The sequence below is a fragment of the Stegostoma tigrinum genome, chromosome 5, assembly GCF_030684315.1.
Source record: "Stegostoma tigrinum isolate sSteTig4 chromosome 5, sSteTig4.hap1, whole genome shotgun sequence".
NCBI classification, from domain to species: Eukaryota; Metazoa; Chordata; class Chondrichthyes; order Orectolobiformes; family Stegostomatidae; genus Stegostoma; species Stegostoma tigrinum.
The window spans coordinates 42,802,223-42,819,689 of NC_081358.1; the positions used below are offsets into that span (position 1 = coordinate 42,802,223).

The following is a 17,467-nucleotide window of genomic DNA, read 5'->3' on the forward strand; positions in this document are numbered from 1 at the left end:
CTGGGCTGGTTTTGGGATGCAGTGGGGGGAGGGGAGATTTTGAAGCTTATGAAATCCACATTGATACCATTGGGCTGCAGGGTTCCCAAGCGGAATATGAGTTGCTGTTCCTGCAACCTACGGGTGGCATCGTTGTGGCACTGCAGGAGGCCCAGGATAGACATTCTGATCGCGTTTAACTTACCGTCTCCTTTATTTGCTTCCTGCAGGCCTCAAAGTTACTGTCGTCAACATGTAGATCTCTTCCATAGCCTATAGTTGTGAATGAAGGATAGTGACTGGGATGGGCGCGCCCTCCCAAAGTTGATGAGCACTGTGGAAGACGTCCCTACAGCAACAGTGCAATTCTTCCCAGTGAATAAAAATAGCAGAAAGCTTTTGGCAGTAAAGGAAAAAATAAATAAATTAGGCAAATAGAGGCTGTGACGCTAAATAGTGGTACGTTGTTTGATTGGTTATAAAAAGAAAATGACTAACATTGGTATCTTGTTTGACCTCATCGCAGAAAGCAAAAATTCTGCATGGCATAACATCCACAAATAAAACAGACACTTTTATTCCTTTCCAAGAAAAGTATCATTACAATGTGTTTTCTTTCTTGAAAATGGTAAAACATGTGGCTTCTGAGTTAACAGCATTAGGTAAATACTGTGTGTTTATTATCCTCTATTCGTTTGCTCATTCACATGATATGTTCTGTTTTAATTTAGTATTCAAAGGGTGGCATGTGTATATGCCACAATTTACTTAGGTCAGCTTCTACATATCAATCTGTTCTGAAATAAGTGCATTCTTACTCAGACCCAATCCTCAAATACTAAGTCTAACGTGCTTTCCTGTAATGCTGCAGCCATTTTCCTCCATCCCCTTCACTCCCTTATGTATCCCATGAGTTGGGTGTGGAAACTTAAGTTACACTTTCCATTTCAAGTGATAATCACTGCTGGCTTCAAACTCGATTTGTAGACCTTTAGTTAACCCTGTCAGAAATCATAGGGTTGTGCAAGGAACATTTCTGGATAGCAGATGCACTGGTCTTTCATTCAAACGAACTTGATTCAACCAGCAGCACTGAAATGGGGAAGGGTGGGATGGGGCATTTCAGAGGTTCAGGGAAATGCTGGTATGAACCTGAGAATAAACTGGCTCAGAACTTTGCTCAGCTTCAGTAGAGTAGAGCACAGGTGACATAAACCTGGGCTCTCCCTCATTCACGACCTATTATGTGAGGAAGGGAGGGAAATCCCCACCACTTCATCATATGAAAATATAAAGTGGTGACACCCAAGATCTCTACTCAAGATGGGGGCTCGATCTTGCTAGTAATAACTTGTGTTGTGAGCAGAGTAAGTTCTTTGCTCTGAGCAGAGTCAGTGCTGACATAGCTCAGAGATGAGAACTGCACTCCTCAGTACAATAGGACATGCAATGCCTGATGAGGAGGGGCATGTATTAAGTGGTCATGGCCCCTACTTAATAGGGGTGCTCGACCATAGAGTCATAAAGTTGTACAGCGGACCAGATATTAATCTAATCCTATTTTGCCAGTATTTGGCCCATATCCCTTTACACCTTTCCTATTCATATGCTTTTAAATGTTGTAATTGTACCAGCCTCCATCACTTCCTCTGGCAGCTCATTCCATACATGCACCACCCTCTGCATGAAAAAGGTGTTCTTTTAGGCCCCTTTTGAATTTTTCCCCTCCCACCTTAAACCTATGCCGTCTAGTTTTGGTCTCCCCTGCCCTGGGAAAAAGACATTGGCTATTCACCCTCTTCATGCACCTCATGATTTTACAAACCTCTTTAAGGTCACCCGTCAGTCTCCAACACTCCAGGGAAAATCATCTCAGCCTATTCAGCGTCTTCCTATAGCTCAAACACTCCCAACTCCAGCAACATCCTTGTAAATTTTTTCTGCAACCTTTCAAGTTTAACAACATCTCTCCTATGGCAGGGAAACCAGAATTGAATACAATACTCCAGAAGTGGCCTAACCAATGTCCTACAGAGTCACAACACAATGTCTCAACTCCTATACTCAATTCACTGACCAATAAAAGCAAGCATTCCTAACCGCCTTCTTCACCACACTGTCTACTTGTGACTCCACCTTCAATGAACTGTGAACCTACACCCCAAGGTCCCTTTGCCCAGCTGAGCGACAAACACAAAGCAGCATTGTGGGAATGCTCCATGTGTTCTGAACCCTACCCATCCCAGCCCCACATCAATGATTTTGGTTATAATTGCATACAACAGCGTATCTCATAATACCTACTGTACACGTGGAGAGAGATTCAGTTGCATGCTCTACGGTACCCTTGGAAGTCATGCAAGAACTGTGTTGGTTGTGGCCCCTATCCGCCTCTTGTAAACACAGAAAGAACTGTGGATTCTGTAAATCAGGAAGGTAAACAGAAGTTGCTGGAAAAGCTCATCAGGTCTGGCAGCATCTGTGAAGAAAAATGTCAGGGTTAACGTTTGGGATCTGGTGACCCTTCCTCAGAGTCACCTCTTGTAAAGTTTTGCAGTAACTTCTGTTTCATTGAGATGACAAGTTTAAATGACATGGTGGTTATGTTTGTGGCCAGCATTTGTACCGCAATCATTTGTGCACTGCATGTACCTCGTCTAAACAATGTCATCTTTGCAAATGAAAGGAAGCTGCAGTCTGCAGGTGCACAATTGATGCAATTTCCCCTTCAACGGGCTCCCAACAAGCAAAAGTGAAGCTTCTGCTTTTACCCAGCAAATGGACACTGATTCTGCACAATTCTGGATATTCTCCCAGGCACTTGCCAGGGGCAGGTGGTTTGTAACAACTGGAAGGTGATGGTGGGAAACTCAGTGTACAGCAGACTCCCTCAATATCAGGCTTAGCCTGGCTGTCAGGTACTCTTCACCCACCAATCCCAGCAAAGCCTCCATATCCTGTATTACATAGTCTACGACACGAGCCCATTTAGACCAAACCCCCTTCACAGTTGACACCCACCACACTGAATTCCACTTCTACCTCCGTCCTTCTCCCCCATGCCCTGGAGCTACTACATGATGATGCCCAGCATTAAGCTGTATGCTCCCCTGTGAAAGCCATGGTATGGTCACCGTATATCACCTCCCCTACTGTAGCCTTCCATTCTCTTCTGGTTGCCCCTATGCCTGCCTACACTTCAGGTAACCCTTGTAATAGTCCTTGTTCCCTCTTCAACCCATTGCTCTGCCACCACGCCAGCATTAAATACCCTTCCTTCCTATCACCCCAGAGTACCCCCATCCACTCCAATCCCCTTTAACTTTCATCCACTATGTACAGAACTCCAGGGCTGACTGCTGTCCAAACTCATGACCAGATATCCCAGGGTAATGAGACTGAATAGAATAACGACTTCCTAACTGACATAGTGTGACTTCTTCTGGCTGCTTGTAATGGCCCAACATGACTGACTATGGCCCACTCCTTGGATTCTAGTGGCGTGGACCCCTGACCTTGTTCTCCTTAAGTGGATAACTATCTGTGGTCAAGCCCTTGTGAACCCTAGCCTTGACTGACTTTACTGGGATGTCCTGACTAATGGAATGTCCCCTCGATTTGACTGAGGACAACTCCCCACAGACTTTCAGACACAGCCATTTAGTTGAAGCATCATGCAATGTGTTTGCCACGTACATAGAACATAGAACAGTACAGGCCCTTCAGCCCACAATGTTTTGCCCAACTTTTATCCTAAACCTAAGGTCTATCTAACCTCCACCCCTACCTTATAGTATCATCCATATGCCTATCTAATAGCCACTTAAATGCCCTAAATGAGGCTGACTCCACTACCCTCTCCAGCAACACATTCCACACCCCTACCACTTTCTGAGTAAAGAACCTACCTCTGACGTCTCCCCGATATCTACTTCCACTCACTTTAAAACTATGCCTCCTCATAATAGCTACCTCCACCCTAGGAAAATGTCTCTGGCTGTCTACTGTATCTATACCTCTGATCATTTTGTACACCTCTGTCAAGTCACCTTTCATCCTGTGTCATTCCAGGCAACTTCCTGGTAAATCTCCTCTGGACCTTTTCCAACACTTCCACATCTTTCCTGTGATGAGGCGACCAGAACTGGACACAATACTCCAGATGTGGCTGAACCAGGCTTTTGTATAGCTGGAGCATAACTTTATGGCTCTTGAACTCAATCCCTCTACTAATGAAAGCTAACACACCATACACCTTCTTAACAACTCTATCCACTTGGGTGGCAGCTTTCAGGGAAGTGTGGACATGAACCCCAAGATCCCTTTGCTCCTTCACACTGCCAAGAATCTTTCCATTAATCCTGTATTCTGCTTTCACATTTGTCCTTCCAAAATGAATCGCTTCACACTTTTCAGGCTTAAACTCCATCTGCCACTTCTCAGCCCAACTCTGCATCCTATCAATGTCTCTTTGTAACCTAGAACAGCCCTCGGCACTAAGCACAACTCGACCCACCTTCATATTGTCTGTGCACTTACTAACCCACACTTGCACTGCTTTATCCAAATCATTTACAAAAATCACAAATGGAAGAGGACCCAGAACAGATCCTTGTGGTACACCACTGGTAACTGAGCACCATGTTGAATATTTTCCATCCATTACCACCCTTTGTCGTCCAAGGGTCAACCAATTCTGAGTCCAATCTGCCACATTTCCCTCTTTCCCATGCTTCCTTACTTTCTGCATGAGCCTACCATGGGGAACCTTAGCAAATGCCTTACTTAAATCCATGTATACCACATCCACTGCTCTACCTTCATCCACGTGTTTGGTCACTTCTTCAAATAAATCAATAAGGTTTGTGAGGCATGATCTACCCCTCACAAATCCATGCTGACTGTCATGAATCAAATTGTGCCTTTCGAAGTGATCATAAAGCCTATCTCTCAGAGCCCTTTCCAATAATTTGCCCACCACTGAAATAAGACTAACTAGCCTGTAATTTCCGTGGTTATCCCTATTCCCTTTTTTGAACAAGGGAATGATGCTTGCCTCTCTCCAATCTTGCGGCACTATACCCATGGACAGTGAGGACGAAAAGATCATCGCCAAAGGCCTTGCAATCTCTTCACTTGCTTCCCATAGAATCCTTGGATAAATTCCATCAGGCCCGGGGATTTATCTATCTTCAAGTTCCTCAAAATTCCTAGTACATCTTCCTTACTAACATCTACCTCTTCTATCCTACCTGCCTGTTTCACACTATCCTCCCCTACAACTAGGTCCCTCTCAGTTGTGAATACTGAAGAAAAGTACTCATTTAGGACCTCGCCTATCTCTTTGGGCTCCGAGCACAAATTCCCTTTACAATCCTTGATCAGCCCTACCCTTTGTCTGGTCATTCTCTTATTCCTCACGTAAATGTAAAAAGCATTGGAGTTTTCCTTGATCCCATCTGGCAAGTCTTTCTCATGCCCCCTTATAGATCTCCTAAGCCCTTTCTTCAACTCCTTCCCGGTAACTTGTATCCCTCTAGAGCCTTTTCCGATCCTTGTTTCCTAGACCTTATTTAAACATATAAGTAGGCAGCTCACACATCCTGTAGATGCCTTGCCGTGCTACACAGTAAGATGTCCACCCTCGGGCCACATCACTGACAAGCATGTCTAACAGAAAATAAAACAGGCCAAAAAACTGCCAATGCTGAGAATCTGAAACAAAAACAGAAATTTGCTACAGAAACACAGCAGGTTTGGCAGCATTTTTAGAGAGAAGTAATGCTTTGAGTCCAGTAACCCATCTTCAGAGCTGGAATTCAGAAGAAGGATCACTGGACTCAAAATGTTAGCTTGGTTTCTCTCCACAGGTGCCACCAGACCTGCTGAGTTTCTCCAACAATTTCTGTTTTTGTAGCATGACGAGCTTCCCGGCCCTACACCTGAGTTAAGCTGCAAGTCAAAATGGTAATATCATGTCCTGGCCGTGACATTGTTGAGCTAAAAAGCATGGAATGGCAAGGTGAGGCAAGGCAGGAATGCTGTGAACATGCAGGTGGGCAGTAAGGGAGTGAGCAGTAAGGAAGCAAGCAAGCAGCCTTGAGATGCAGCCTAGTCCAGTCTCTGTGCAGGGTGCATGTCCCTATGCACAAAGAGTTTTTGCAGCAGTATTTCAACTCTGGCTGCTAGTGCAACTTGGCCTTGAAATGCAGAGGTTTGCTCTAAATGGATCAGAAAGGTGCCATGATGGGAGACTGGCAGCATCTGCTGACCTGATGCCTTTTCAGCCACTGCCATGAAGGATACCCTGAAAGTTGATCACCAGGGCAGGGTGAGTTTGTTGTGTTTCATCAGCATGGACAAGTTCGGAAATTTTGACAGTTCATTGATGGGATTTAATTCCTTTAGCTCTCATTTCAGATCTCATTAGAATTTGAGAATTCACCTCAATTTTTGTTATCCCTGGAAACAAATATTCACCAACAGGAATGACTGATTCACTCATTAGACCTGATTCACTCTCACTTATTGCAACACATGCACACTATCAATCTACATCCCCACATCATACTCATAGAGTAATAGAGTCATACAGCATGGAAATGGACCCTTTGGTCCAACGAGTCCATGCTGAACATTATCCCAAACTAAATTAGCCCCACTTCCCTGCTCATAGCCTATATCCCTACAAGCCTTTCTTATTCATGTATTTATACAAATTATACAAATTTCTTTTAAACATTGTAACTATGCCCACATCCACCACTTCCTCAGAAAGTTCATTCCACACGCAAATCACCCTCACTGTAAAAAAATTGCCCCTTAGGTCTTTTTTAAATCTCTCTCCTCTGACCTGAAACACATACTGTCTAGTCTTGAAATCCCCCACTTTAGGGAAAAGGTACCTACCATTAACACTATCACTACGTCTCATGATTTCATAAACTTCTATAAGGTCAGGTCTCAACTTCCTACAATCCAGTGAAAAAAGTCCCAGCCTATCCAGCCTTTCTTTATATCTTAAACCTTCCATGCCTGGCAACAGCCTGGTAAATCTCTTCTGAGCACCTTCCAGTTTCATAATATCTTTTAGGAAAGGCCACAGAAAGTGAAAGAAGTAGCCCGAGTGGTAGCCTGTTTCCACAGCACTGCACTAGATTGTTCTGGTTAAATATTGGAGTAGTGTATGAATCAGCAACCTTCTCACATAAAGATGTGCAATATCCACTTAGCTCAGGCTGATCATTTAAGAGAGAGGAAGCTAATGTTTCATCTTGAGTCATCTAGACTCAAAACATTAGCTTGATCTTTCTCCACGGATGCTGGTTGACTCCCCTGTGATTTCCAACACCTTTTTGTTCCCAGTGAACATTCTAGCATCTGCAGTAATTTGCTTCTACATCCTGATCATTTGAGAGATCTTCCTGACAAAGCTGCTCATTCTAAGTAATTGAGCAAGCCATCTCAAACAATAACTTCCAGGAACTTGCCTATGGCTGAGGTTAAGCCAATGGGTTTATGGTTTTCTGGTTGTGACTTTCTGCCGCTTTAAACATTAAGTATCGCGTAGCCTCTTCAGTCTATGGGATCAATCCAAAGCCGAGGGGAGATGTTAAAATACAAATGAGCCTGTGGCTTCCGTAATCATTTTCAAGAAAAGCCAAACTAGACAGCATGCTGCAAGACCCTAAACTCTGCACCCATTTTCTAAACATGTAATTGTCCTATCACCTGTATGTAACAGTACTGAATAGCATCTTCAGTAGCAAGGATTGATGCAAAATGGCTATTAAACAGCTCAAACACGTTCTCCTCTTCAGCCAAAACTTATAATCAGCATGCACCAGCTGAGGTTACCACAAAGGACTCTCCTTCTCAACCTCTCCCCTTGCCTGAGGAGTGATGACACTCAGGTTAAACTTATACCAGTTTTTTTTTAATTCATTAGTGAGGTGTGGGCATCACTGGTTGGCCAGCATTTATTTCCAGTCCCACTTGCCCTTAAGAAGGTCGTGGTGAGCTGCCTTCTTGAACTGCTTCAGTCTTCCTGCTGTGGGTTGACCTGCAAAGCCATTAGGAGGGGAATTCCAGGATTTTGACCAGGCGGCAGTAAAGAAATGATGATATAATTCCAAGCCAGGATGTTGAGTGGCTTTGAGGGGAACTTGAAAATGCTGCCCTTGTTCTTCTAGATGGATGTGGTCAAGGGTTTGGAAGGTGCTGTCAGAGGATATTTGGTAAATTTCTGCAGTGCATTTTGAAGATAGTACACATGCTCCTACTGAGCGTCAGTGATGTAGGGAGTAGATGCTTCTGGATGTTGATCCAATCAAGCGGGCTGCTTTGTCCTGGATGGTGTCAAGCTTCTTGGGTGTTGTTGGGACTGCACTCATCCAGGTGAGTGTGGAGTATTCCATCACACTCCTGACTTGTGTTTTGTAGATGGTGGACACAATTTGAGGAGTCATGAGATGACTTACTCCCCGCATTATTCCTAGCTTCTGACGTGCTGTTGTAGCCCATTTTTTTTAATATGGTCTGTCCAGTTGTGGTTCTGGTCAATGATAACTCCAGGATGTTAATGGTAGGGGACCCAGTGATGGTAACACCATTGAATGTCAAGGGACAGTGGTTAGAATGTCACTTACTGTTGATGGACACAGCCTGGCATTTGTGTGGCACGAATGTTACTTGCTGCTTGTCAGCTCAAGCCTGGATATTGCCCAGATCTTGTTGCATTTGAGCACTGACTACTTCAGTATCTGAGGAGTCTCAAATGGTGCTGAACATTGTGCAATCATTAGTGAACATCTCCACTTCTGACCTTATGATGGAAGGAAGGTCATCGATGGAGCAGTTGAAGATGATTGGGCTGAGGACACTATCCTGAGGAACTCCTGCAGAGATGTCCTGGAGCTGAGATGATTGACCTCCAACAACCGCGACCATCTTCCTATGTGTCAGGTATGACTCCAACCACTGGAGAGCTTACCCCCTGATACCCATTGATTCCAGTTTTGCTAAGGTCCCTTGATGCCACACTCGGTCAAATGCATTCTTGATATCAAGAGCTGTCACTCTGACCTCCCCTCTGGATTCAGTTTTTGTCAATGCTTGAACAAAGGCTGTAATGAGACCAGGAGCTGAGTGGCCCTGGTGGAAAACAGTGCATCACGGAGCAAGCTATTACTGAGTGGGTGCTGTTTGATAGCACTGTTGATGACACCTTCCATCACTTTACTGATGATCAAGAGGAGACTGATCGGGCGGTAATTGGCTTGGTTGGATTTGTCCTGCTTTTTACGTACAGGACATACTTGGGCACATTTCCACATTGTCGAGTCGATACCAGTGTTGTAGCTGTACTGAAATAGTTTGGCTCGGGGAGTGACAAGTTTTGAAGCACAAGTCTTCAGTACTATTGACAGAATGTTGTTAGGGCTCATAGCCTTTGCAGTATCCAGTGTCTCCAATTGTGTCTTGATATCACATGGAGGGAATCGAATTGGCTGAAAACTGGTAATGCTGGGACCACTGGAGGAGCCCGAGATGGATCACCCACTTGGCACTTCTGTCTGAAGATTGCTGTGAATGCTTCAGCCTTATCTTTTGCACTGAAGTGTTGGACTCTTCCATCATTGAGGATGGAGACATTTGTGGAGCCTCCCCCTCCAGTGAGTTTCTAATTGCCACCACCATTCACAACTGGATGTGGCAGGACTGCAGAGCTTAGATCTGATCCAATGGTTGTGGGATCACTTGGGTCTGTCTATCACTTGCTGCTTATGCTGGGCGAGCAAGTATTCCTGTTTGATGGCTTCACCAGGTTGACACCGCACCTTGTCTCTCTTGATCTAGTGACAGAGTAGGCCTATAGCAACTTTCCCCCTAACCAGCGTGCACTTGTCTGTCAGAGATAATGGGAACTGCAGATGCTGGAGAATCAAAGATAACAAAGTGTGGAGCTGGATGAACACGGCAGGCCAAGCAGCATCTCAGGAGCACAAAAGCAGACTTTTCGGGCCTAGAACCTTCATCAGAAAAGGGGGATGGGGAGAGGATTCTGAAATAAATAGGGAGAGAGGGAGAGGTGGATCGAAGATGAATAGAGGAGAAGATAAGTGGAGAGGAGAGTATAGGTGGGGAGGTGGGAAGGGGATAGGTCAGTCCGGGGAGTACGGACAGGTCAAGGAGGCGGGATGAGGTAGTAGGTAGGAAATGGAGGTGCGGCTTGAGGTGGGAGGAGGGGATAGGTGAAACGAAGAACAGGCTAGGGAGCCGGGGACGAGCTGGGCTGGTGTTGGGATGCAGTGGGGACTGGGGAGATTTTCAAGCTTGTGAAGTCCACATTGATACCATTGGGTGGCCTCAAGCGTCCAGTCCCTATCCACCTGCATTCCTCATGCAGATGGCCTCAAGGCCCTCCGCTTCTTCTTGTACCGCAGGCCCAACCAGTACCCCTCCACCAACACCCTCATCCGCCTAGCCGAACCCGTCCTCACCCTCAACAAATTCTCTTCCATTTCCTCCCATTTCCGACAGATAAAGCGGGTGGGCATGGGTACCCCCAATGGCCCAAGCTATGCCTGCCTCTTTGTGGGATACATGGAACAGTCCATCTTCCGCACCTACACAGGCCCCAAACCCCACCTCTTCCTCCGTTACATTGATGACTGTATCAGCGCCGCCTCTTGCTCCCCAGAGGAGCTCGAACAGTTCATCCACTTCACCCACACCTTCCACCCCAACCTCAATTTCACCTGGGCCATCTCCAACACATTGCTCACCTTCCTGGTCATCTCTGTCTCCATCTCAGGCAACCTGCTACAAACTGATGTCCGTTTCAAGCCCACCGACTCCCACAGCTACCTAGAATACACCTCCTCCCACCCACCTTCCTGCAAACATTCCATCCCCTATTCCCAATTCCTTCTCCTCCGCCGCATCTGCTCCCAGGATGAGGCATTCCACTCACGCACATCCCAGATGTTCACGTTCTTCAAGGACCGCAACTTCCCCCCCGCAGTGGTCGAGAACACCCTTGGCTACGTCTCCCGCATTTCCTGCAACATATCCCTCACACCCCGTCCCCACAATAACCGGCCTAAGAGGATCCCCCTCGTTCTCACACACCACCCCACCAACCTCCGGATACAACGCACCATCCTCTGACACTTCCGCCATCTACAATCCAACCCCACCACCCAAGACATTTTTCCATCCCCACCCTTGTCTGCCTTCCAGAGAGACCACTCTCTCCGTGACTCCCTTGTCTGCTCCACGCTCCCCTCCAACCCCACCACACCTGGCACCTTTCCCTGCAACCGCAGGAAGTGCTACACTTGCCCCCACACCTCCACCCTCACCCCCATTCCAAGCCCCAAGATGGCTTTCCATATCAAGCAGATGTTCACCTGCACATCTGCAAATGTGGTATACTGTATGCACTGTACCCATTGTGGCTTCCTCTACATTGGGGAAACCAAGCGGAGGCTTGGGGATAGCCTTGCAGAACACCTCCACTTGGTTCGCAATAAGCAACTACACCTGCCAGTCGCGAATCATTTTAATTCCCCCTCCCATTCCTTAGATGACACATCCATCCCGGGCCTCCTGCAGTGCCACAATGATGCCATCCATAGGCTGCGGGAACAGCAACTCATATTCCGCTTGGGAACCCTGCAGCCCAATGGTATCAATGTGGACTTCACCAGCTTCAAAATCTCCCCCTCCCCCACTGCATCCCAAAACCAGCCCAGCTCGTCCCCACCTCCCTAACCTGTTCTTCCTCTCACCCATCCCCTCCTCCCACCCCAAGCCGCACCTCTATTTCCCACCTACTAACGTCATCCCACCTCCTTGACCTGTCCGTCTTCCCCAAACTGAGCTATCCCCTCCCCACCTCCCCACCTATACTCTCCTCTCCACCTATCTTCTCCCCAGCCATCTTCGGTCCGCCTCCGCCTCTCTCCATAATTACTTCAGAACCCTCTCCCCATCCCCCTCTCTGATGAAGGGTCTAGGCCCGAAACGTCAGCTTTTGTGCTCCAGAGATGCTGCTTGGCCTACTGTGTTCATCCAGCTCCACACTTTGCACTTGTCTGTCCTCCATTTTGGAAAATAATAATGTAGACAAGTTGGCCACCATGAAGTATAATACAGCTATTATCCATAACACAGACACAACCGCTACAGGGAGACTACACCATACGCAAGTTCCTACAAAGCTTTGGTCTGGATTGTAAATGACTCGATGCAGACGTGTTTCAGTTGGGGATCACGTAAGGTGGGTTGGGAGGCTAACCCAGCACCTTCACATCTACCCTAGCTCACCCCCATCGTACATTAGATGGTCAGCCCCCGAAATCGCCAGCCCATTCGCCATATGTAAATAAATAAATTAAAATGTATTAGGCCTGATGTCAACAATATTGTCCAGACGATATTTGGGCTAAGCAATAATATGGCTAATAGAAAGACAGGAAGAAGTGTAGGGAGGCTTTTTTTCATGGTCCAGCTTCTGGAAACTGCTGCTGCACACAGAACCTGAAGTTCTGCATAGTGTCAATAAATATGAGAGGGAATGTTAGCACCTCATTCAGGGGGCAGCCTCCATTCATCAGCACACCCCTACCTTCTCCACAATGTATCATCATCCACCTACACCATTGGCTCCACAACACTTAGGCTCCCCTCACACCCCCTTCTCCTTCCTCCCTGGGGTCTAGGATCTGTCCCTGCCTTATCCCAACTTGGGATTTGCCGCTCAGGGACAGATTTCCTGCAATCCTAGCAGTGCCACTGCTGAGCACTGGAGCAGTGCGGGTGCCACTGCTGAGCACTGGTACAGCTGGCAGTGCAAGATCTGACAGCCAATGAGATCAATCAGTAGCTCCTAAAAACAAGGATTCCTGACACAGTGGGGCAGAAGTCCCAGGCTTGACCATTTTAGACCTCCCTGTTCAAGTTGGGATTCATGCCATCCTTAAGAGGAATTTCCTGACCCTGAGAGTCAATCAACCGGTTGCTGTACAAGACAGTGGGCATAGTTGATATAGCAGGAGGCCCTGGTGGAACATCAGCAATGGATCCCCACAGTAGGGCTGAGTAGAATGGATTCACTAAGCCACACAGTAAGTGTCTATCAAGGAGCTGGGAGTGGAAATGAGAGCTAATATTTAGGGCAGAATAGCATTCCCAACCATGGGCATCCCTTGCCTCTGGTGAGCATTTCTGATAGGTATGAGGCGATCAAGTTAGAAGAACATCTTCACACAAGGCTATGGTGAATACCCAATGGGGTTTTACTGGTGAGTTGCCCCAAATCATTTCTTAAAGGGACTGAAACTCAGTAGTTACGCTGCAATTTCAGTGTAAGCCTTATAAAAAGAATTTTATTTAAAAACATGTGGAGAAGAAAGTGGCTGATGTTTTGGACTATGACAGGCAGGAAAACATTCATTTACCCCTGTAAGAAGTGGGAAAACTCCAACTTGGCTACAAAGGGCAGGAAAACCTTCGAAGAATTGAGAGAAGTGGGAAAATCTTTTAAAAAGTGGGAAAATTCAGCAAGCAATACAGAGACAACAAAATGTGAGGCTGGATGAACACAGCAGGACAAGCAGCATCTCAGGAGCACAAAAGCTGACGTTCCAGGCCTAGACCCTTCATCAGAGAGGGGGATGGGGTGAGGGTTCTGGAATAAATAGCCCTCACCCCATCCCGCTCTCTGATGAAGGGTCTAGGCCGAAACGTCAGCTTTTGTGCTCCTGAGATGCTGCTTGGCCTGCTGTGTTCATCCAGCCTCACATTTTGTTGTCTTGGATTCTCCAGCATCTGCAGTTCCCATTATCCGCAATACAGAGATATAGTTTTATGAATAAAGAGACATAACAAGAGTGAAAGCAAGATACCGTGCTATAGTATATACACGTTATAACATACTACAGAACCGTCCATAATTCAATTTAAAGCATTGTCAAAGAATTCAATACAGTGCTACAAAACTACAAAACGAAAAAGATTGGAAAATAAACCATATCTCCCACATTTCCCGCAACTCATCCCTCGCACTCCGTCCCCACAATAACAACCAAAAGAGAATCCCCTTCATCCTCACATACTACCCCACGCATCATCCTCCGACACTTCCGCCATCTGTAATCCGACCCCACCACCAAAGACATTTTTCCCTCCCCACCCTTATCTGCTTTCCAGAGGGACCACTCTCTCTGGGACTCCCCTGTCTGCTCCACCTTCCTCTCCAGCCCCACCACACCCAGCACTTTTCCCTGCAACTGCAGGAAGTACTACATGTGCCCCCATGCACTTGCCCGCTCACCCCCATCCCAGGCCTCAAGAAAACTTTCCACATCAAGCAGATGTTCACCTGCACAAATGCCAATGTGGTATATTGCATCTGCTGTTCCCATTGTGGCTACCTCTACATTGGAGAAACCAAGCGGAGGCTTGGGAACCACTTTGCAGAACACCTACGCTTGGTTCCCAAAAAACAACTGCACCTCCCAGTTGCGAACCATTTCAACACCCCCTCCCATTCTTTAGACGACATGTCCATCCTGGGCCTCTTGCAGTGCTGCAACGATGCCACCCAAAGGTTGCAGGAACAGCAACTCATATTCCGCTTGGGAACCCTGCAGCCCAGTGGTATCAATGTGGATTTCACCAGCTTCAAAATCTCCCCTCCACCCACCGCATCCCAAAACCAGCCCAGCCCGACCCTGCCTCCCTAACCTGTCCTTCCTCCCACCTATCCCCTCCTCCCACCTCAAGCCCCACCCTCATCTCCTAGCTTTTAACCTCATCCCACCCCCTTGACCTGCCCGTCCTCCCTGGACTGACCTATCTGCTTCCTACCTCCCCACCTACACTCACCATAACTGGCTCCATCCCCGCCTCTTTTACTGTCTGTCTCCTCTCCACCTATCTTCTCCTCTATCCATCTTCTATCCACCTCCCCCTCTCTCCCTATTTGTTTCAGAACCCCCTTCCCCTCCCCCATTTCCGAAGAAGAGTGTCGGCCCGAAACGTCAGCTTTCCTGCTCCTCTGATGCTGCTTGGCCTGCTTTGTTCATCCAGCTCTACACCTTGTTATCTCAGATTCTCCAGCATCTGCAGTTCCTACTATCTCTGGCAAATAAACATTATACTGTAACATTCTTCTTTTGCATTTAACAAGCTCTATTATCATATCTATTTAAAATAGCATTGGTGAATGAATGTACACAAGTTTAAAATATCCTTACCTAATGCTACATTGCCAAATGGCAAACACCGCAAGATACCAATAGTGGTCATTTGGGAAAATATCACAAAGAGTGCATTAGAAAGGGAAACCGATGATAAATACAGGAAATTTTGACCTAAGTCTGTAATACAGAAATCTGTTTAATAAATTCAGCCAAGCCCAATCAGTATTCAATGAGTGCTACAGAAATTCCAGCTGGAAATTCTAATTACTGTTTGCGCGATAGTAATTTCTAGGAAAATCAGTTACTAAAGTTCCTTGATCATATGAGACAAGAGACCAGTAATACATAACTTTACTTTTAATTCTATTTTCAGAATGCTGTAGTCAATTTTATTTGCCTAAGAAAAGAAAGTTGAGCAAGTATGGGAAGAAAGTTTCCAGTTCAGTGTATTTTAATTCAAGGTGGTGTGAACATTATCAATTGATCTAGGATTTAAGTACCCTGTCTGGAATGCTTAGCAAACAAATTTTCTCATGAATTATACATATAATGATAACCATAATTAATGGGATCTGGAAACAGTGCAGGTATTTCCATCACCTAGGGGTGAAAGTGCTGCACATAAGCTACAGGACGGTTCACTGAAGCAAGTAATGGATTGGGCCTTCACCAGTAAGAAATCATTGTGTAAAATGATCATGGTTATTCATATGGCATAATATACTGTAAATTAAAAGTATAACAATGTTATTGATTGAAGAGATATGTAACTCATTGAGTGCAGAGTTATTTGCGATATGCACTGTTCTTCCCAAATTTTCCTCAGCTCCAAGTGCTTCCCTACTATCCCTGAAAGTGACAGCCCACATTGTAATATGATTGCACATTCCCATGGTTGTCTATATTTTGTCAAACAAGGCATTCTCCAGATAGGAGCCCAAGCAGTGAGCTTTCACAAGCAACTCAACCACAGCGTGCACTTCGTAAGATCTGTAACACCCTCCATGAGGGCAATTTTAAGTTTACTCAGCAGTTGTAACTAAAAGCTACGAATAAGCGGTAATGGGAACTGCAGATGCTGGAGAATTCCAAGATAATAAAATGTGAGGCTGGATGAACACAGCAGGCCAAGCAGCATCTCAGGAGCACAAAAGCTGACGTTTCGGGCCTAGACCCTTCATCAGAGAGGGGAATGGGGAGAGGGAACTGGAATAAATAGGGAGAGAGGGGGAGGCGGACTGAAGATGGAGAGAAAACAAGATAGGTTGAGAGGAGAGTATAGGTGTGGAGGTAGGGAGGTGATAGGTCAGTCCAAGGAAGATGGACAGGTCAAGGAGGTGGGATGAGGTTAGTAGGTAGATGGGGGTGCGGCTTGGGGTGGGAGGAAGGGATGGGTGAGAGGAAGAACCGGTTAGGGAGGCAGAGACAGGTTGGACTGGTTTTGGGATGCAGTGGGTGGGGGGGAAGAACTGGGCTGGTTGTGTGGTGCAGTGGGGGGAGGGGATGAACTGGGCTGGTTTAGGGATGCAGTAGGGGAAGATATTCCGCCTGGGAACCCTGCAGCCTAATGGTATCAATGTGGACTTCACCAGTTTCAAAATCTCCCCTTCCCCTACTGCATCCCTAAACCAGCCCAGTTCGTCCCCTCCCCCCACTGCACCACACAACCAGCCCAGCTCTTGCCCCCCACCCACTGCATCCCAAAACCAGTCCAACCTGTCTCTGCCTCCCTAACCGGTTCTTCCTCTCACCCATCCCTTCCTCCCACCCCAAGCCGCACCCCCATCTACCTATTAACCTCATCCCACCTCCTTGACCTGTCCGTCTTCCCTGGACTGACCTATCCCCTCCCTACCTCCCCACCTATACTCTCTCCACCTATCTTCTTTACTCTCCATCTTCGGTCCTTCTCCCCCTCTCTCCCTATTTATTCCAGTTCCCTCTCCCCATCCCCCTCTCTGATGAAGGGTCTAGGCCCGAAACGTCAGCTTTTGTGCTCCTGAGATGCTGCTTGGCCTGCTGTGTTCATCCAGCCTCACATTTTATTAGCTACGAATAAGCACCTGCTTTCCTTTCTCACTGAAATCCAAAGTGAATTTAAGCCTACAATGATTAACCTGGTATAGTGTGTTATTATTGTTAATGTAACTACAATTTGGTTAAAATGCATTTTCAAGTATTGACAGAAAATGATGACAAACACTCGGCAGGTCAGACAGCATCTGTGAAGACAGAAAAATAAGTTAATATTTCAACTCGATCAATTTCAGTTTTAT

General features: G+C 46.4%; 1 long non-coding RNA gene across 2 annotated transcripts in view; it reads right to left on the bottom strand.

Moving 5' to 3' along the window:
* The window catches only part of LOC125451650 (uncharacterized), a 79,176-nt gene that overhangs the window by 14,436 nt on the left and 47,273 nt on the right, over nt 1-17,467 (bottom strand). For both annotated transcript variants that reach the window (XR_007247339.2, XR_007247338.1), the window contains exons 3-4: nt 2,284-2,458; nt 185-375 (exon numbers count right to left, since the gene is read on the bottom strand). This is a non-coding gene — a long non-coding RNA (uncharacterized LOC125451650). The remainder of the gene's footprint in view (nt 1-184; nt 376-2,283; nt 2,459-17,467) is intronic.